The following is a 19,389-nucleotide window of genomic DNA, read 5'->3' on the forward strand; positions in this document are numbered from 1 at the left end:
ACACTTTCAGTTTCTCACAAGAGAGAAACTATTCGGTATTTATTCATGTGTGTCCTATTTATTTCACTTAAGAGTATCACCTCAATGTGCATCCACTTAGCTATAAATGTCTCTAATTTCTCATTTTTTATGGCTGAGTAGTACTCCATTTTAAAAAAACCCACATTTTCTTTATCCAGTCTCCAGTTGATGGGCATTTGGGCTGTTTCCAAGTTTTAGCTATTACAAACTGTGTTGCTATGAACATGGGCGTAAATATATCACTGTGGTATGATTCTTTGAATTCTTTGGGGAAGATCCCCAGCAGTGGAATAGCGGGGTCAAATGGGACTTCCAGTCCTAGTTCTTTGAGGTATCTCCATACTGATTTCCACAGTGGTTGCACCAGTCTACACTCCCACCAGCAGTGGAGCAGGGTTCCTCTTTCCCCACAGCCCCACCAGCATTTGTTATTGGTTGATTTCATGATAGCAGCCATTCTTTCTGGAGTGAAGTGGAATCTCAGAGTTGTTTTCATTTGCATCTCTGAAATGATCAGAGATGTTGAACATTTTTTTCATGTATTTATTTGCTATTTCTACTTCTTTGTCTGAGAAATGTCTGTTCATTTCAGATGCCCATTTTTAGATTAGTTCTTTAAATTTGGGAGGTCTGATCTTTTTAACTTCTTTGTAGATTTGAGATAGTAGACCTTTGTCTGAGGAAGAGCAGGTGAAGATTTTTTCCCACATTGTGGGTTGTCTCTTCACACTGCTGGTGGTTTCTCTTGCTGTGCAGAAGCTTTTTAATAAGAAGAGATCCCACTTGTTGATTGTTTGTGTTAGTTCACAAGTAACTGAGGTTTTGTTCATAAAATCTTTTCCTACACCGATGTCTTCAAGAGTTCTACCCAACCTCTGTTCCAACTTGTTCAGAGTTTCTATTTTAATATTTAGATCTCTAATCCATTTTGATTTTAGTTTAGTGCATTGTGAGAGATACAGGTCTAGTTTTAATCTTTGGCAAGTTGAAACCCAATTTTTCCAGCACCATTTATTAAAGAGGCTATCTTTCCTCCAGTGAGGGTGTTTGGCTCCTTTATTGAGATGTGATGGCTGAATGTGTCTGGCGTTGTTTCTGCATCTTCTAATCTGTCCCACTGGTCCTCAAGTCTGTTTCTTTGCCAGGACCATGATGTTTTATCACAGTAGCTTTGTAGTATAGTTGCAGGTTGGGGATTGTGATACCCCCTGCCATGTCTCTGCTACCTAGAATTGCTTTTGCTATTCTGGGTCTCTTCTTGTTTCAAATGAATTTCTGGATTGTTTTCTCGAGGTCCATGAAGTATGCTGCTGGGATCTCAATTGGAATTGCATTAAATCTATATAGCAGTTTTGGAAGTATGGCTATTTTCACTATATTCATCCATCCTACCCAGGAGCAGAGGATGTCTGTCCATTTTCTGATATCATCTTCAATCTCTCTTTTCAGAGTGCCATAGTTTTCAGAGAAGAGGTCTTTGATTTCTTTCGTTAGGTTGATTCCTAGGTATTTCAGTTTTTTGGATGCTACTGTGAAAGGAATTATTTGCCCTATTTCTCTCACAGTGAGTCTGTCATCGCTGTAGAGGAAACCTATTGATTTTTGTATGTTGACCTTGTAACCAGCTATTTGACTGAATTTGGTTATTAAGTCTAGAAGACTTTTGGTGGAGTTCTTGGGGTCTTCTATATAGAGTATCATGTCATCTGCAAATAATGACAATTTGACTTCTTCATTTCCTATCTTTATTCCTTTTATTTCTTTCTCTTGTCTAATTGTCGTGGCTAATGTTTCCAGAACTATATTGAACAAGAGTGGTGATAGAGGACATCCTTGTCTTGTTCCTGATTTTAGTGTGAAGGATTTCAGTTTTTGACCATTTAGTATGACATTGGCTGTTGGTTTTTCATAGATGGCTTCTATCAGTTTGAGGTAGAGACCATCTATTTCAATTTTTTGTAGGGTTTTTATCATAAATGCATGTTGGATTTTGTCAAATGCTTTTTCTGCATCTATGGAGATAATCATATGGTTTTTGTCCTTGGCTCTATTGATATAGTGTATTACATTGATTGGTTTGCATATATTGAACCATCCCTGCATCCCTGGGATGAATCCCACTTGATCAGGGTGTATGATCTTCTTGAAGATCTTCTGCATTCTATTTGCCAGTATCTTATGAAGGATTTTTGCCTCTATGATCATTAGTGAGATTGACCTATAGTTTTCTTTTTGATTAGGTCTTTCTCTGCTTTGGGGATCAAGGTGATGCTTGCTTCCAGGAATGAATTTGGGAGTATTGCTTCCCTTTCGATTTCATTGAAGAGTTTAAACAGTAGTGGCAGCAGTTCCTCTCTAAAGGTCTTGTAGGATTCAGCAGTGAAGCCATCAGAGCCCGGGCTTTTCTTAGTTGATAAGATTTTAATTATATTTTCAGTTTCATTTGTTAATATTGGGTTGTTCAGAATATGTAGGTCTTCTTCGTTCAACTTTGGTAATTCATATATATCTAGGAATCTGTCCATTTCTTCTGTGTTGTCCATCTTATTGGTGTATAGGTTCTGGAAGTAGGTATTGATGATCCTCTGGATTTCTGCTGGGTCTGTTGTAATTTCACCCTTTTCATTCCTAATTGCATGGATGCGGGCCTTTTCTTTCCTTTTTCTGACAAGGTTGGCTAAAGATTTGTCAATTTTGTTGATTCTTTTGAAGAACCAACTCTTGACTTCATTGATTTTTTGTATCTTTTTCTTAGTCTCCATTGCATTGATTTCTCCTCTGATCTTTATAATTTCCTCCCTTGCATGAGCTTTGGCATTGTCCTGTTCTTCTTTTTCAAGAAGCTTGAGGTTCAGCATCAGGTTGTTTAAATGGGCTCATTCTTTTTTCCTAATATGCATATTCACTGCTATGCATTTCCCTTGTAAGACTGCTTTCATTGTGTCCCATAGATTCTGATATGTTGTATTGTCATTGTCATTTAATTGAAGGAACTGTCTGATTTCTTCTTTAATTTCCTCTATGACCCATTGGTTATTCAGAAGTGTGTTGTTTAATTTCCACATGTTTATGAAATTTTTTGAGTTTCTTTTGCTATGGATCTCCAATTTCATCGCACTATGGTTTGATAATATGCAGGGGATAACTTCAATTCCTTTGCATTTACTTAAACATGTTCTATGTGTGAGTATGTGGTCTATTTTAGAGAATGACCCAGGTGCAGTTGAGAAGAATGTGTATTCTGATTTTGTGGGGTGGAAGACTCTGTAAACATCTCTTAAGTTCATTTGTTCAAGAGTTCGATTGCATTCTAGTATTTCATTACTTATTTTTAGTCTAGTTGATCTATTTGTGACAGTGGGGTGTTGAGTTCCCCCACTACAATTGTATTAGTGCATATATGACTTTTCATGTCTGTTAGTATTTGTTTTATATAGTTTTGTGCACTAGTGTTTGGTGCCTAGATATTTATGATTGTCATCTCTTCCTCTTGGATTGTTCCCTTTACAAGGATGTAGTGTCCTCCTTTGTCTCTCTTAATCAGTGTTCATTTGAAATCTACTTGGTTTGCAAAGAGGATAGCTACTCCTGCTTTTTTTCAGGTTCCCATCGCATGGAGTATTGTTTTCCACCCTTTAACTTTCAGTCTATGAGTTTCCTTTTGAATTAAGTGTGTTTCTTGTATGCAGCATATTGTTGGATTTTGCTTCTTGACCCATCCTGCCAGTCTATTTCTTTTGATTGGTGAATTGAGACCATGAACATTGATGGTTATAACTGAAACACATTGACTTGTCATTGTCATGACTTTTTCTTTTTGTTGGGTTCTCCCCATTTACATTTAATTTCTTGTCATGCCAGATGGGTTCATTCTGCTTTGCTTCCTGGGGTTGTGATCCTCAATGTCTGTTCCTAGGATATTGTGTAAAATTCTTTGGAGTGCTTGTTTGGTATTCATGAAGTTCCTAAGGTGCTCTTTGTCATGAAAGTATCTTATTTCTCCATCTATTTTGAAAGATAGTTTTGCAGGGTACATCAATCTGGATTGAAGGCTGTTTTCTTTTAGGGCTTGGAATATGTCATTCCAAGCTCTTCTTGCCTTGATGGTTTGTGTTGAGAAGTCTGCTGTGATTCTTTTGGGACTTTCCTTTGTATGTGATTTGCTTCTTTTCTCTGACTGCTTGTAGAACTTTGTTCTTCTGTTGTGTTTCTCGAATCTTAACAGTTATATGCCTATGTGCAGACATTTTTTGATCAAGGCTATTTGGAGTCCTATATGCCTCACTTATCTGTATGTCAAGCTCTTTTCCCTTGCTTGGGAAGTTTTCTGCCATTATTTCTGTGAAGAGTTTTTTTTATGTCATCTGCACTCTCTCCTGTTTCTTCATTGGCTCCAGTCAGTCTTATATTATTCTTCTTTGCATCATCTAGCAGCTGCTGGATTGATTTCTCATGTTCCCTTATAATTTTGAAGCAATTTTTCTTTTCCTGGTCACTAATTGCAATCTTATCTTCTATATCTGAAATTCTGTCCTCACATTGGCTCATTCTGCTGTGTAGACTTTCAGTGGAGTTTTTCATGTCCTGGAAATCTATTTGCATCTGTTCTTTGGATTCCATTTGTTTCTTATGTTGGGATTCCATCATGTTCCTGACCTCCTCTCTAGATTTATTAATCATGTCTTGCACTAGGGGCACAATTTCTCCTGTTATCTGAGAAATTTATCTGATTTCATTTTTTCCAAATCCTCTTTTGTTGCCAGTTCAGGGGGTCCAGGTGGTTGAGTATCAGAGTGTTCCATCTCATATCCCTTTGGGGTTTCTATAGGTGATCTGGAAGTCTGGTTTTGAGACTTATTTACATGTTTTCTCATTTCCACTGGGGTGGGGGGCTGTTAGTGCCTGCATGGATTACCTCCTCTGAGGTGGGAGAGGTGGGACAGGGGCCAGGAGCAGCGGTAGTGATGGTGGCCCCAAAGCCCTTTCCTGTGGGCTGGGAGCAGCCGCAGGGATGGTGGCTGGGAAGCCCCTTCCTCTGGACCAGGAGCAGTGGGTTGGTGACTCAGAAGCCCCCACCTCTGGGCCAGTAGCTGTGGGAGAGATGGTGGCCCAGAAGGCACTTCCTCTGGGCTAGGAGCAGCGGGACAGAAGGTGGCTCAAATGCCCTTTCCTCTGGGCTGGGAGCAGCGGGAGGGATGGTGACTGGGAAGCCTCTTCCTCTGGACCAGGAGCAGTGGGACGACGGCTCAGAAGCCCCTACCTCTGGGCTGGGAGCAGCGGGACTCAGTACCTTGGTCTAGTGGTCTGGTGTCCTCTGTGTCTTTGTAGTGTGGAACCAGGTGGCTGCCTGTCTGCAGCAGGGTGATTTGGCTTCTTCTGAGCGACTCAGGAGCTTGGTAGGACATGCACAGACCTGCCTGTCTGCAGCGTGCTGATTCGGCGTGTTCCGCGAGACTCTTCATCTTATATTTTGATAACCACCCCCACAAACATACACACACATACATACACGGTGAGTTTGGGAGGGAGCAGAAAGAAGAGAATTAACATTTAATAAGCACCTCATTTTCATTTTTTCAGTGGATATTTAGTCAGAGCTTACTCTGTGTCAAGCGTCTTGTATACTCTAGGGATAGAGTAGGCAGCAAAGTCATTGTTCTCTTGGGGCTTATAATTTGCTCAGGTGACACAAATATTAAACAAGTCAACAAACACCATAGATAGGAATAAATGCTAAGCTAAGACTTAAATGATGGTAGTTAATACGGAGATGCCATCTGGATTGGATGGGTAGGGATAATTTTTTTATGGAGACGACAATGTGCAATGTTTTATTTTTTATTTTATTTTTATTAGTACATGCTTTTAGTACATAATAATTATTTTCATCATGGGGAGTTGGTATATAACATATCTTAATTCTTTTTACTTCCCTTTCTCTTCCCATCTCACTCCCCTCTATCTCTTGATCTTCTTCCCATTTGCAAAATATCTGTCTCCCTGCACATTTTCTTTCATCTTTGCCACAACACCAGAGAGGATGACACCCTTTTTATTTTGCAAAATAAAGTAAGGCTAAGTACATGGCAAAGCTCACATAGCTGTTACATGTTCTTCCCCAAATTCATGTTGGATTCTCAAAATTTTTAAATACAGTTTCATGAATCCTGGAGTTTTTTTTCTTCTTTTCAGGATTCTAAGTTTTAAAAGAAAGTACAGCTTGTAGGGAGGAAGCAAAGTGGGCCTCCTATTCTAATTACAAGATAATGCCAGGAAAATGTGGTGGTATCTTTCTTTTATTGAAGCAAAATAATTAATGGGAGGAAATGATGCTTATCACTACTCTTAAACTTTTCAGCAGATATCTTCCCCATGGTAAACACTTAAAACAAAGATCCATTTTTCTGGCTGGCTGATTTGTTTGTTTGTTTTGAAAATCTTTGCCTCTTTGGAAAGCATGTTTGTCCTAGAATGTAGGAATTTTTGCCAAAGTCCCACACTGAGGACTGCTCCTCAGGATGGCCTCGTACAGAATGTGTGAATTTCCATCATCAGCTAAAATGTGAACTTGAACAATAGACAGTTGGCTCCCCTCCAGTCCTAAATAAAGCTGTGTAAAAGCCATATACAATTCTCCTTGGAACCACAGGGGAGGGGAGCCTGGAAGCTTACAATTCTGATGTGGTTTAGGGGCTCTCTCCTTAAGAAATTCACCTTTGTCACCTATTGCAGGGAACTGTGGGGACTCCTCTTTTCCCCAAGTGACCTCTACTTACACTGTATTGTGGGATGCAATAACAATGAACATTATGTTTTCCCTGCAGGCTCAGTGGTAGCCTCTACATTTCCAAGCCTCGAATCTCTTCTGGGAATTACTATCCACTTGGTTCTTTTCAAAAATGAGCTCAGCATACTTTGGTGCAACCTCCAGATTACTCTGCAATTGCTCCTTTGTTTTTTGCTTTTACTTTCTTCTTCCACCAGATACCCTCACATTTCAAAGTTCAGTACTTTACCAACTGCGTTCCTTTATCAAACCAAGCACCAACCAGTTCATGGAACATTTTCTTCGCATTCATGGAGCAATCCCTTATTGTAGAGTTTCAGTTACTGTGGGATGGGGGTTGTTCAAAGTGAATTGGACCAGGATTTTATCCCAAAGGCTCTTCTGGTCGCTACCTTTTTCTCAATGCTCACCTTGTGTCTTCAACTTTCTCCAGGTTTTCTTCATCTGATGGTCTACTAGTTTCTCACATTTCTAACCACTCTCCTTGTTCACTCCCTAAACCTGTTCTTGCCTTGCAGTTTTTCTGCTTCCTGTCAATGGTGCCATCCTTTTAGTTGTGCCTCCCCATTGCCAAGTCTTCATATTTTGGCCATTGTCCCTTCTTAATTGTGACCACTCATCATGATACATCAGCTTGTCTGGAGTAAGAAACACTGGGGGATTAGTGAAGCACAATTCTGGGTGTGTCTGGGTGGGTCACAGAGGTGTGAGGTGAGTCCTGGCCCTGGTCCCTGGCCCCTTCTTCTCTGGCACTTGTCCCTTGCTCGGATTCTTGCCTTCCATGAACCAAGCAGCTTTGCACTGTCATATTCTTCCTCCTTGATGTTCCCACCTTGGAGCCAGTTGACTACAAGCTGAAAAACCTCTGAAACTGTGAGCTAAATTACACGCCCCCCCCCCCCAACACACACTTTAAGTTGTGGGAACTGGATATTTTATCCCAGTGATGAAAAACTGACTAATACAATAATGTTTGGTGTCATCTTCCCACTCCAGCAGCAAGAGCCTTTATCATGGGCCTTAAGGAGGTAGGAGATATAGCAAGGACAAATAAACAACGGAAAACCATGGGATAATTGAGAAACCAAGCTAGGCTAGGTGGCACATGCCTGTAATCTCAGCACTTAGAGGAGGCTGAGTCAGAAGGACCACAGTCAATTCTAGGCCACCCTGAGATACGTAGTGAGTTCAAGGCCATCCCAAACTAGACCCAGTCTCAAAAAAAGAGACCCCCCCCATTACCCCCCCCCCCCCAAGAATCGAGAAACCAGACAGAGCAGGGAGGAGTATATCAAAATATCAGAAAACTAAGAGATAAAGTTCACTTTGTCCTCACCAAGATGCCCAGGCATGTACAAACCCAAAAATACATGATGCTAGCCTGTGTCCAAGCTTATTTCCATTGCAGTTTTGATCTCCCTCCTTCAGTGGACTTTGGACTCCATGAAATTTCTTCTAAAGACCTTGCATGGTCAGAAACTCTCCCCAGCCGCATTGGGTGGACCAAGTCAGCTACCCTGTTGGGCTATGACTCCTGTCAATCTGTCATGACTCCTGTCAGGTATAGATCCTCTCATAATCCCAGGGCCTTAAGAGGTGCAGTACCTGCCCCATTAGGGCTGTGGGCTCTTCTCAATGGTCCATTTCCACCCTGTGAAATGTACATTCACTTACTCTGTGTTTTGTTTTTTTGTAAATCTTACTCATTACTCCTTTTGAGTGTTCTGCTCAATTATTTGTTTGGGACACTAAGAACCTGAAACAACTTCTCCGAGATGCCCCTATTCAATAACACGAAATCATCAGTTTGACTGATGCAATTCTCTCTTAATTTGTATTCCTGCCTCTGACTGGCTTGTCTTCCATTTACCCTAAACACATGCCACTATCATCTTTATCTTTCCAGAATACTTTGTTTTCTATCACAAAACCACTGATAAACCTCTGTGGCTGTACATTAGCTTGGCCTTCAAGGTCTCCCATATTGAGCCTGTTTACCCTCTAAAATTTCCTCCCAGTCATCCTTGCAGGGATGTTTTATGCCAGCCAGATTGGCATAAATCAGTTTTGCTCTTTTCTTTATGATACCTCCCCTCACAACACACACATTGTCTTTTCATTCCTATGTGCACACAAATAGCTTAATTCATAGTTCTTGGCTTGTTCTTCTAAGTCTTCCTAATGATACCAGCTATCAGTGCTTCCTCCCTTCTCTCAGCTCCTGTGGCTCTTACCCTGCCCTCCTTTGGATAGCCATAGTTATGGTCCTGTGATTCTCTGTTACCTCCTTCCTTTTTGCTCAGTTTCCCAGCCATGTGGAGTCTTTCCACTTTCTAGAACACACTGAGCATGCTCCTGTGGGGGTAGGGCAGTTGTTTTTGTGGTCCTCTCTGCCTAGGAAACTCCTTCAGAGAGGCATTAGAATCACGCCCACACTTCCCCAGGCTTTTGCACAAATTCCATCCTGATCATTTTAGATAAATGACCAACTTCCATCACTATCTTTCCCTTTATATTGCTTTGTCTTCATAGCACAGTTAGCATTTAGCATTATATTATTATCTATTTGTCAATCTATTCAATAGTTCCCACAATAGAATGAGGACTCCCATGTGGACAGAAATTTTGCCTACTGAATATATTTTTCTGTCACTAATGCTTAAGGAATGGCTGACCCATAGTGATGTTCAGTAAATATTTATTGAATAAAGTGAATAACTTTTATACTGTGCTTCCTGTAGCACTACATTGTTAGATGCATTCTGCTTCTCAGTTCCCTTCCCTCCCATGGCCTCCACCTCTCCACATGCTCCTGCTCATGTGCCAGCTCCTCTTCCTTCTTAATTCTCTGAGTTTTTATCCTGCATACATCTCCAGCTCTCTCATCCTCTGGAATGATTTAAAGTACCATCAGTTCTCCTTATTTGCTGTTTCATATTTGCAATTTTACCTATATTTACTGAAACTTATTTGGAACCCCCAAATTGATACTGGTGATTATAATGCTTTTCCAGTTCATTATGGTTGTGCACAAAGTGGCATAAAATGAGAATCCCCTGATGCAAGTGTTCCCAGCTGAGGTACCTTCCTGCTTCAGCTCTCATTGCAGATGAAACTGCATTTTTACAGCCCGTTTAACTAACATCATGTGTTTTGCATTTCTGTGGGTAGCTTTTGATGATTTTCCTGTTTAAAATGGCCTTCAAATATAGCACTGCACTGCTGTCTAGTGCTCTAGCACATAAGGCTGTGATGCGCCTCATAGAGAAAAGGACACATTAGAAAGCCTTAGCTCAGGCAGAGCTATAGTGCTGCTAGCCTTTCAGTGTTAATGAATCAAATGTCTATTTGGTAAACTGTCATAAACAGAGATGCATATAAAACATGGGTCAATTGATGAAAATGTTGTGACAAAGGGGCTCCCTGGAACATAACCACGTACGGTCCCCAGAAGTTCTGTCTTATTATTTGTTAATTCATTCTTTTTTTCTGGGGATGGGTGGTAGAACAGGATCTCAATGGATTCAGAGTCTCAAACTCCTGATCTTCCTGCTGTAGCTTCCCAAGAAGCTGCTATTTCAGGTGTGAGCCACTGCATCTGGCTACATTATTTGCTAATTTAATGTTCACATTGCATTTAGAGAACATAATCATAGCAAAGAATACAAATCATCTACACCTTCTTTTTTTTTTTCACTTGGCCATAAACTCAAAAACTCCAGACCCCACTCAGAGTGATAGTTTCCCAAGTGCCTTGCTCAGGTTTCCCCAGCTCCATTGCCATCTTTTTTGCTTTCATTCTGGCCTCAGGTTATAGATCTCAAATGATTCATCTGATCCTGTCACTCTTCTGACTTTGTCCTCCCATGGTTCTCTGTTTTGCCTAGGATCAAGAAAACTTTATGACTGAGAACAGAGCCCTGAGATGATAGCTCCAGCTTTATCTTCCAGAATCCTCCCAAATCCTATCCTCCTACCAGACCTGTCACCCTGCTCAAATGCCAGGCTTATCTGGATCTCCGCACCTTTACACACTCCCTGCTGTATGCTCAAAGGCCCCTCCACTCTTAGTGTGCAGAGCTCTTAATTACCCATTAAGAGGAGATTCTGGTGTCACCCTTGCTCCATCAGTTGGTTGCTTCCACATCTAACACCTCCTTAGATTTGCATTATGTGTGTTCTAGTTTTTGTTTTTGCATGTTTGTGTTTTACATTAGAGTCCAGCAACTTCCTCAAGGACAGAGGCCAGATAATTCTTCTCATATGGGCAACTAGCACCTGCCCCCAGCACCTCTGGAATGCTTAGAGTGCTCACTGAGTGAGCTGAAAGAAAGAACATTTGTGAGTGATGCTGGGTTATATATTTGCCCTAAAGAAACATTTCTTTTGATCTGGATAAAAACAATTCTGTTCCTAAATTATTATCAAATAAAATTATTACTATCAATTCTCTTTATCCTCAAAATTAGTCATACATAAAATTCTCTGAGAATTTACCAGATGAGGCCACAATCATCAAAAAGCCTTAGTTTCTTGAACACAAAAATGGAATAATATGCCTAAATATGAGGGTTAGGGTGCAAATATAATGATACAGTACTTAAGAATTCTTTTTGGTGAACCACAGTAACACATACCATAAAAGTGGAAATAATTTGACAATTCTATTTGTAATATGATCAATATACTGATCTCCTTCATCCTAATATTGTAGCTGCTTCATAACTTGGCTCAGAGAAACAATTCTGCCAAAAAGACATAGCCTGTGTTTGGTTTTGCAGAAATCTCTATATGCTGAGCATTTCGTAGATGTTTTACACAATGACAAATAGTTATTCACAGACAGATGCTGGCCATGTGTTTCCCAAGATCAATGGAAAATGCTAGCAAATGGAAACCTGGAAGGAGGCAGAATGGATACTTCCTGAAGCAGCACACCTCCCCGCAAGAAACCTCAGAATCTTTGTGAATCTTGACAGCAGTGCTATGGATGTGCCAGGGCGAGGGTGTGGCTCTTTGCAGCTGACTGCAGTATAACTCAATTAGGGAGTTCTTGGTGGCTGGGCATCTGGGTTCTAAAATGCTTGTTTATGTTCTCCAGATGGTCATGGCAAGCAGAAAGGATATATTTTAAAGGAAGGAATACAGAGTGGTGAAAAGAGTTAGAAAATTAGCTAAGCTGTTTTTGTCGGTTGTGTCTTATTATAATCTGATTTTGTGGATAAGCTAATAAGGCACCTGTTCCAGAAAAAAATGCTTTCCACTTATTAGAAGTTCTCAAACATTCTGAATTGTTTCCTCTTTGTCAAGGAAGCTGTCCTTGACTAGGCATATGTGATCTAAAGAAGATAATAAAAGAGCAATTTCTTTTAGGGTAACAAAAATGCTGGGATTGTGCAAAAATGATTAGTTTTCATAAGCATATCTTACTACTGGGGACAAATTATTTTTCTAATGTGAAAGGATGGTAATTAAAGATTGTGCAGATATTTTCATTGGAGATTAGATGAGATAAAACTAAACAACAAAAGGGAGATTTAGTTATTTATTGTCTTTTTGAGACAGGGTCTTGCTATGTACTTCAGGCTGGCCTTGAACTCACTATGTAGCCAAAGCTGCCCTCAAACTCAAGGTGGTCCTCTTGCCTTAGTCTTCCAAGTGATAATATTACAGGTGTGCACTGCCACACCCAGCAACATTTTTCAAAAATTAAAACTTTATCAATATACTATGAGCATGCAGTTTAATAGGGCAAATAGTGCCACAAAGCTAATAATTAAGTGGAGCAATTGGCAGTTCTGTCCCTGTGGCCTTTCATTACCAGTCAGACCCCTTCCAACTGGCAACTTTTTTTTTTTGAGTTTTTGAAGCTTCCCTGGCATTTATATACTCACGTAACTAAATAATGTGTATGCTACCATCTTTGTTTTACATAGCTTCTATTTAGCTTCTAAACTTAGTTTTCTCCCACTGAACCCTCTGCTTTCCCCATCCTTCCAATATAGTTGTATTGTAATTCTGATTGAATTATCATTCATTGTTTATCATTCATTATTATTCTGATGCAAATATTATTTACAAGTGAGTATTGTCATATGATTATGTTCTCTTTCTTAATTTTTGCTACTAAAGTAAATAATTTTTTTAATTGCAATTCTCCCCACAATGTTCATTAGCTTCTCAACATCATTTTCTTTAACATTAGAACATTTTTAGTTACTTTTTTTTCTCCTTAGACAAATCCTCCTTTGGAAATTCCTAATTATATTGCTTCTAATCTTTGCTAACAACTCAAGAATTTGTTGCTATTATTGCTACTTTATATTTTCCCCTTAATTATCTATATTCACTGCCCCTCTTACTAACTTCAAGTGAAAGTTTTTGTTTTGTTTTTTTGAAAAAGCAAGCAATTTGAAGGTGTTGACCTTTCTCTACGAGACATGACTTGCTCATGTGGAGATGTGGCCACTGAGATGACAAATCGAGCAACTAAACCACTAGGATTCTCCTATACCAGCTTTACCTCTTCATTAAACACACACACACACACACACACACACACACACAGAGAACTAAAATACATGATTTCTTTTGTATTCGTGATCTGAAATTTATCTCACTTGCAATGAATTTTTGACATCTTGAGATGCTAGTCAAAATTTTAAGTTCTCACTCAGGCTACAAACTCACATTATTTGGTTCAACTTCTATTTTAAAATAAAACTACAACCCAATAACGTATTGGCTAATTCATATAGCTAGAAGAGAGAGCTTTGAATGCACTAACCACAAAGAAGTGACAAGTATATAAGGTGTTGGATATACTACTTACTCTGATTTAACCATTATATAAAGTGCACATGTACTGAAATACCACACTCTACCTCATAATAGGTGTAATGATTGTCGATTAAAAAATAAAAATAAAATAAGGGTAGCACTAAATCAAATTTTATTTACAGAAAACAAATGGGTAGTCACAAGGTTTCTAAGCAGACAAGGAAAAAAGGGGAAAGGAGAACACTCAGTCCACGAACCCCAATACTATAAAATAAACACACATGTGCTCCTATATGGAGCGACTGTGGGATTTTGGAGCAGTACAAACAGGCACAAAGCTTTTCTAAACTGCCTGGGTTGATTACAACAGAGGAAACCAGGCTGGATTCAAGGAACTTGTGTCTCCATTATTCAGGAAGCTTCTGCCCCCAGTCAGCTGTATTAGCATTCACTTCTTGGGTTCCCAGGTGAATAGTGTGGATGTAATTACATTTTGTGTAATCTTAGTGAAACCGAAAGAGCAATATACTCAATTCAAATGCAATGGGAAAAATGCTATCTTTATGATAGCATGGGTCTTTGTTCCTCTTCTGAGGTGCTTTCATCCCCTGCATCAGAAGAGGGAGGTGAGATTTCAGCTGAGTACGCCTACTGCTAGAGAGGTATTTGAGAAGAGGTCGTGCTCTCCCTGTAATGGGTCTCTCTTCAAACCCCAAGCAGTAGCACCTCCAAGTTTGCTCCTTAAACCATTCCTAAATTACCCTGCCCAGGTTATGCAGGTGGATATTGTTGTGTAGTTCCTGCAAGATGAAAAGGAAGCTCAAACCAACCCAAGCAGGTTGTGTCTGCCCTGTAATATGTAAGAAGCAAAACTCAACAAAACAGGTGCCTGTGTTAATTGCTTCTCTCAAGGGGGTGGGCTGGGGGCAAGAAAATGAGCAAGCTTTAAAACTGCAGTCAGAGGAAAGACCTTGAGCGACAAGGTTAGCCAAGAAAGATTAAAAAAAAATCATACAGTTAAAAACCTCACCAGTTGAATGGGATGACAGATGAATGATGGATGCAGGTGGGAAAATGGGATTCCCTTCAAAGGGAAGAGTGTGATTCGCAAGACAATGAGGAAACTGGAGGTCCTGGTGCGTGGCAAGGAGAGCTGATAATGCCTGTCTGTGTGCTCATTGTATTGTCAGAGCTGCTGAATTAAATCCTCTGGTGAGCTGCTATAAAAGAAGGCAGAAACCAGGAGGAGCTTCCCATTTTGGTATAAATTTAGAGGAATTGTAATTGCTATTGTGCTACTGTTTAAGGTCAAGTTTCTATGAAAGGAGGAACAAAACAAGTAAAACTATGAAGAGCAAAGGCTTTTGAGCCAGACACATTGAGACCCTACTCTACTAGTAACTAGTTATGGAGCTTGTTTTAGCACCATTAAGCCTTGGTTTTTTTTTAATCTGTAAAATGGGAATAGCAATTCCTTTCCCACATTTTAATAAGGAATAGTAATAATGGGGTTAAAGTAACTAGAGCTGTGTCTTGACCTGAATAAATGCTCCAAGAATGGGAGGTATTGTTTGAATATTAGAAATAATAAAATAATACATTGGATGGAGATTTTAAAATATGTTAGATCTTAGACAGCCAAGGTGTCCTATTGATTGTTAGGATGAATGAGTGAGCCCTTGGTATGGCGGAGTGAATGTTATGAATTATACTTGAAAAACAAACTAACAAATAACACATAAGCAACAACAAGAATAAATTCCCCCATACCAAAAAAAAAAGTTTGAGGAGATCGTTATATTTGTCCTGGTTTGAGCACTGCACAGTGTTTACATATCTTAAAACATCAAAATATGTCTAATTTTTGTGTCAATTACTTTCTAAAATTTCAGTAAAATACTAAAATGAACAGAAACATTTTCTAGTTTAAACAAATTTGTGGCCATTAGAAAGATATTAGAACCACTATTCTGGTTCAAATATTTATTCTTGGGAACCACATGACTTAAATAGTCCCCAATCTAATAATTAATATAGTGCTTCACACTCCATGAGTGGATGAATGAATGAAACGAGCCTGTGCTGAATGAATGGACTTTGTTAAAGCCTCATGGTGCCAGGTTAACTTTTCTGAATCGTTATCATCACACCGTTGTGCTCTTGGTCCATCACCAAGCACGCTGTCTCTCCAGGGTGCATGCGGGTCTCCAGTAGTCCCAGGCAGCAATGATAGATTGCTTAAAATGAAGAGGAAGAAAACTCCCAAATGCAACGAGTTCTCTCTACTTTCTTTTCATCAGTAGAAAACACTCTCAAAACATCGCCTAGGGAAGAGATCAAACTGCATCACTGGCATCACTTTTAACAAATGTATCATTCTCCTCTTAAAATCAAATCCTTTCTAATTGTACAGCTACCCTGTTCAGAAACACTGAGCTGCTGGCTCTTCTATCTCCTCTCCCACCAGGGCTTTGTCCTCCCATTCCTTAATGTGTAAACTTGACAGTCAGTAAAACTGGTTGAATATGAAGCTGTCCGAAATTTCCACAAATAATTAAAGCATAAAAGTAAATAATAAATGACCGGTAAGAGAGAATGTGCCTTTTCTCTCCGTAATATGCTCAGGGAAAGAACTCTGGAGATCCAAGATAACTCAAAGTCCTACTGTCGGCTTCCTCACACACATATACATCATTGCTTCATTTGTGTTCCAGTAATTAGTGCCTTAAAGAAAAGAGTAACATTTTTGTTTTACCGGAATGTCTGTGGAGACACTCTAGGTTGTCTTCTTTTCCTTTAAAGGAAGAATGAGGCATTTATGTTAGAGTAATCAAAATGCAGTTTTGGAATTTAAAAACAACTATCCCATAAATATTGTGGCCCAATTCAGGATGGTCTCTTTCTCTGGTACCTCTTCCTTCCACATTTCTTTCCTATTTTGCATGTATTGCTGTTCACAATAGTAGAGAAAAATAAAATGGAATGGAAAAGGGAGATTGGCAGGTAGGGTGGTGGGGAATTAGCTAAGCTTGTAAAGAGATTTTGAAAGCTCTATGCTATTTTTTGTTGTCATTTTAGCTCAGAACTTCAGAGTAGGGGGCAAAGTGTCCTGTGGGGGTATTTTCTAGGGGGTGTAGAGGGAAGTGAGTCACATGATTTCCAGAGAAACTGAACAGCTTCCTGGTTGAAGCAATAATAATAATAATAATAATAATAATAATAATAATTTATTCAGGATATATTTTGTTTGTTTATTTCCCTGGTCCTTTTGTACTGAAAACTCTACTAAGGCAGTGATCTTATTTGTTTTCCTCATTAATATGTTTCTAATGCCTATATGATAAGAGGTGCTTAATGTATTTACTGGGTGAATAGCAATAACTAGTGCTTATGGATTAATGTCTTTGTGTCAGGAGGAATTGTGAAAATTTTGCACACCAGCCTGTTCAGTCATGTGTGGGTGACCACTATCACTCCTAATATTCTGGAGGAGAGGGGAGGGTGCAAAGATGGGGTGCAGACCTCAATAACTTGCCAGTGTCACTGCCTGGCCAGCAACAGAGCTCAGACTCAGGCAGTGGTGCTCCACAGCCTGTGACTAAACATCTGTAGTTAATAAACACCTGCAGGCTGATCAGAAGACATGGAAAGTGTTTCCCTACTCTGCACGGTCACTCAGTCACTCGTCACTCTGATACCAGATATACGAGGGTTTTCATGACACACCAGGCAATTCTTCAGCAGAGCCTCTAATTCACTTCTGCTCTGACCTCTACATGGAGAAGACACCAGATGCCACAGGCTGGGTGCCACATACGCGTCCTCCACTTCCGGTACCAGTAGTCAGCACAGGTGGCAGCTGTGCTTCTGGCCCACTGGGTATTAACAAGTTCCCACAACATCCTCTTCAGGCTCGAATCATTTGCTAGAGTGGCTCACAGAATCCAGAGAAGTACTTTCCTTATATTTACCAGCTTAGAGTAAAGGGCATTACAAAGACATGGCTGAACAGTGCGATGGAAGAGATGCACAGGTCATGTGTGTGGGAAGGCGCATGGGGCTTCCATGTCCTCTCTGGGTTAGCCACCCTCTGGAAACTTTCATAGGTTCAGCCGTGTGGAAGCTGCTCAGGATCCAGATCTTTCAGATTTTAAAAATTGTGTTTAGAACACCTAGGATGGGGGTGGGGGACAAAGGGGGTCAAAAAAGAACTAAGAAGTATTATATACATTTACCCCACGAGAAATATAATCATTATGTACTGTAAACATGTGGCAATAAAAAATAAATATTGAAAATAAATAAATAATAAATGCATAAGATGTTAAAAGAAAAGGCTATGCTTCCTCAGGAAATTTTAAGTAAAGAATTTTTTATGAGATAATCTTACTGCTTCCTTTTCTATTCAAGTGACTTTTATTTCTTCCTCTCACCTAATTGTTTCAAGTTTGCTACTAGTTGAAGAGAAGTGGTAAGTGAGTATTCTTTTCCTGTTCCTGATCTTAGAGGAGCAAGACAAGCTTTCAGTTTTCTGCTGTTGAGTATCATGTTCCTTGTGGTTTAACATATATGGCTTTTATTATATTGATGCATTTTCTATGCCTAATTTTGTGAGAAGTTTTTTTTTATCATAAAAGGAAGTTAAATTTTTTCAAGGTTTTTTTTTCTGCATTTATTGAGGTAATCATATAATTTTTATCCTTCATTCTGTTAATATGGTGTATCATATTGATTGATGTCCCAAAGTTGAAACCTTCTTGCATTCCAAGATAAAGATACACCTTGGATATAATATCTGATTCTTTTATTGTGCTGTGGGGTTTGGTTTGCTAGTATTTCATTGAGAATTTTGCATTCAGACTCATCAGAGGTGGTGGCCTGTGATTTTCTTTGTGTTTCTTGAGTCCTTGTCTGTTTTGGGGAAGACCAGCCTCATAAAATGAGTTTGGCAGTTTCTCCTCCTCTTCAGTTTTTTGAAATACTTTGAAGATTGGTAATAGCTATCCACAAAATGTTTGATAGAATTCACCAATGAAATCATCTGGCCCTAGGTTTGTCATTTCTTTTTCATTAGTATATACTTGTAGTACTTCCTTGTGAAGAGTTGGTACATGTACTTAACCATCTTAATATTTTTATACTCTCTTCCTGTCTCTCCTAACTCTTAGTCCTTTTCCCATTTGAAAAATATCTATCTCTTTATTTCCTAATATCTATTTTTTAATTTTGCTCTTTTTTATAGCTTGAGTTTCTCATATAAGAGAAGACATGTAACATTTATGCTTGTGTATGTGATTTATTTCACTTAACATTATGGTTCCAAGGTGCATCCATTTTTCTACAAATGACTCATGTTTGTCATTTTTATGGCAGAGTAGTACTTCATTGTGTATACATACCACATTTTCTTCATCCATTCATCTCTTGATAAACATATAAGCCACTTCCAATTGTGCTGTTAAAAACATGAGTACGCATGTATCACTGTAATATGATGTCTTTAACTCTTTCAGGAAGATACCTGGAAGGGCAATAGCTGGGTCAAATGAAATTTCTGGTTTTAGTTTTCTGAGGAATCTCTATAGGTTTGTCTTTTTTGGGAGATTTTTAAAAAATTATTATTACTGAGTCAATCTCCTTATTCCTTATTAGTTTGTTCAGATTTTCTATTTCTTTCTTTTTTCAAATTACTTAAATTTTTTTTGGTACATTGTAGGTATACAACACATTTACATTACTCATTGGGAACTTGAACCTTTACATGATGCATCTTGGTTCTTATTTTTTCCCCATTCCTAGCC

The sequence above is a fragment of the Heterocephalus glaber genome, unplaced genomic scaffold, assembly GCF_053883595.1.
Source record: "Heterocephalus glaber isolate CG9 unplaced genomic scaffold, H.glaber_assembly_v1.0 deba00001554, whole genome shotgun sequence".
NCBI lineage: Eukaryota > Metazoa > Chordata > Mammalia > Rodentia > Bathyergidae > Heterocephalus > Heterocephalus glaber.